The following is a 3042-nucleotide window of genomic DNA, read 5'->3' as shown; positions in this document are numbered from 1 at the left end:
AGTTTAGGACTTGGGTTAGAGGTTAGGCCCTAAATTTCGGGGTTGGAAAGGTTTTGGGTGGCGGACCAAACCCTGGGGGGGGCCCCCGTTCGGGGTCCTTCCAAAGCTTGCGGTTCCTCGGGGGCTGGAAAAGCCAAAAGGTTTAACCCCCTTTTTTTTCCCGGGGGGGGGAACGTGGCACAACCCCCACCCGGGCCCGGGGGGTTTAGAGGGGGAAGCCACTTCAGAGGGCACGCACTGGCCAGCACTGCACCCGAAGCACACGCACCCCAAGCACACGCACCCGAAGCACACACCCCAATGGAGCACACACAGGAACACGCGCGCGCTCGCACACGCCTCCCTCTGCGCAGCGCCTCCTACCTGCAGCGCCGCCACCGGCCGAGCCGGACTCCGGGATGCGGGCACCGGAGCGGAGGCTCGACGGGCCCGGGCAGTAGCCTTCGGTTCCGGCCGGGGATCAGGTGGGGCTGGCAAACGCCGGGGCTGGAGCTGGGACTCCCTGCCTGCGGCCCACCCCGCCCCGCCCCCCGGCCTCCGCCCATCGGGGGACAGAGGCGTGGTCTCCAAAGGGGCGGGGGGACCCTGCCTGCTGCGCATGCGAACTGGCGCCGCGCTGTGGGGCGAACCCGCTGGGAGGAGGCTGCAGAGCTCCCGCTGGGAAATAGGAAGGGGTGTGGGGGCCCGTGCGGCTCAGCCTCACCCCTCTGGGCTCGATCGGGCCCCGCTCTCTCGTCCTCCCTTCCAGCCTCGCTCTGTCTGCGGTGGAATATCGTCGGGAGCCTCCCGGGGCCGAGCCCAGGTCGGCAGGTGGCCGAGGATTCCGTGCCAGCCCCGAAGAAGGCACCCAGGCCGCCGAGCGCTGGGCACGCACCTCGCATCTCGTACAGTGAGCCCCGCAAGGACCACGGCAGGGGGCTGGCACAGAAAGACTCAAGAGGCGAGCGCCCATCTCCATGTCCATCTCCATCCCCAAGGCTGGGGTGGAGGAGGGCTTACCCAGACCCCTGGAGGCGCTCAGAGGGACTTGTCTGATGGGGAAAACTGGTTCCAGGCCCGCACGCACGGAGCATTTTCGGTCCTGTGATAGGACGGCGATAGGAGGGTCTTGTTTCAGGAATAAGGCTGAAAAGGTTTCTGAGTGGCCCATTCTGGCACACAGTAGGGGCTCAGGTATTCCTCCTCACTGCTCTGGGACCACAGGGCAGACACGCTAGGATCTGCTCATCCGAGGCAGATGGAGACACTCAGGCCCACTCATCTCCCCCTCAGTGCTCCCAGTCTGGGCTCATGATGTCATCCACCTCCCAGTCACTCCGAGTAAGGGGCCTCTCCACCACCTTCCCGAGCTGCTCTCAAGCACTGGGGTCCCCCTCCCTCAGACCTTGCTGATGGGCCTGCCGCTGTCTCAAAGGCTGTTCTTTCCCTCTCCACACACACGTCCTGGTATCAGGCCTCAGCTCTCATGCCAGCTCTCCCGCTCCAGCCCCACCACACCTTCAGCCTTCCCACCTGGCCGCTGTGTCTCTTCCCGGGCCCTACACTCCTGCTGCCTCGGGAGTTGGTGGCCGTCCCCGGGAGGGCCAGGCTGAGGTTGGTTCTGGGGGAGACAGTGCTTGGAGACGCCAGACAGCTCTGGGCTCTAGCCTCACTCTGCCAGTGACTGGCTGTGTAATCTTGGCAAGTCCTCTTCCTTTCCAAGCCTTAGCTTTGTTGGCTGTAAAATGGGCTTCTACACTTGATCTTAGCCAAAAGGCCGAGAAGCGATAAAAATGGGCTTCTAGCCGAAGTGTGTGATGATCAGTAGAGGCAGGTCGTGGGGCCCAGGAAAGCCCCATCATATAGGTGTTGGGCAGCATTGCCTCTGGGCTGGGCAACTCCCATGTGTTCAAAGTGAAGCTAGGGTCGTGTCTGCGAAAACGTGAGCCTCAGCCTGCAAAATGGTAGAGTTCAGGGGGTGCTCAGGCCCCTTTTGTATTTCAGAGTGTTGGAGCCTCAGGATGCTGGAGCCTCAGGATGCTGGAGCCTCAGGGTGTTGGAGCCTCAGGAGGGGTGTCAAGTGCTGGTGCAAGCATGGGCTCTGGACTCACTGCCTGGGCTCATATTAAGCTGTGCGACCGTGGGCAAGTGACCCCACCCTGTCCATGCCCCGGCACCTCACGTGTAAAACCAGTGTCAGCACCACACCACGGGGCTGTGGACGAAAGGGGCTACATGCTGACCTGACAAGCTCAGGGGGAGGCCTGCATGGCAGTCTTGCAAACTCAGAGACCTAAAGTCACCACAAAGGATGGTCTGAAATTAAACTTTAATTCAACAAGAAGATATAACTCTGGTAAACATATATGCACCCAATACAGGAGCACCCAAATACATAAGAAAACTTCTGGAGGATATCAAGGGAGAGATTGACAGCCATATAACCATACTAGGGGACTTTAATACCCCCCTAACACTACTGGATAAATCCTCTAAACAAAAAATCAGCAAAGAAACATCAATCCTAAATAATTCACTAGATCAAATGGAATTAATTAACATCTTCAGAACATTTCACCCCAAGCCACAGAATATACATTCTTCTCAAGTGTACATGGGTCATATTCAAAGATAGACCACATATTGGGACACAGGCAAAAGTCTCTTCAAATTCAAGAAGATAGAAATCATATCAAGCATCTTCTCAGATCACAATGGCATAAAATTAGAAATCAATTACAATAAAAACAATGAAAAAAAGCAAACACCTGGAGGCTAAATAGCACGCTATTAAATAATGATTGGGTTACCAAAGAGATCAAAGAAGAAATAAAAAGCATCATGGTAACAAATGACAATGAAAACACAACAATCCAAAATCTATGGGACACAGTGAAAGCAGTCTTGAGAGCGAAGTTAATAGCTCTACAGACCTACCTCAAAAAACAAGAAACGATGATAATAAATTATCTAACCCTACAACTCAAAGAGTTAAAAAGAGAGCAACAAGAAAATCCCAGTGTAAGCAGAAGGAGGGAAATAATAAAAAATCAGAGCAGAAAT

At 55.7% G+C, this 3042-nt stretch overlaps 1 protein-coding gene across 1 annotated transcript in view; it reads right to left on the bottom strand.

Annotated features, from left to right (window-relative positions):
* CAPN5 (calpain 5) overlaps positions 1 to 506 on the bottom strand; it is a 50487-nt gene extending 49981 nt beyond the window's left edge. Inside the window, 1 exon segment of the mRNA XM_014457846.2 lies at positions 364 to 506. The gene's annotated coding sequence lies outside the window, so the exon portion shown is untranslated.
* Between the last annotated feature and the right edge of the window lie 2536 nt (positions 507 to 3042).

This window comes from Myotis lucifugus, unplaced genomic scaffold (assembly GCF_000147115.1).
Source record: "Myotis lucifugus unplaced genomic scaffold, Myoluc2.0 scaffold_86, whole genome shotgun sequence".
In the NCBI taxonomy this organism is placed as follows: Eukaryota; Metazoa; Chordata; class Mammalia; order Chiroptera; family Vespertilionidae; genus Myotis; species Myotis lucifugus.
Note: the sequence above shows the minus strand (reverse complement) of the source record. Positions and strands in the feature narration are given on the sequence as shown.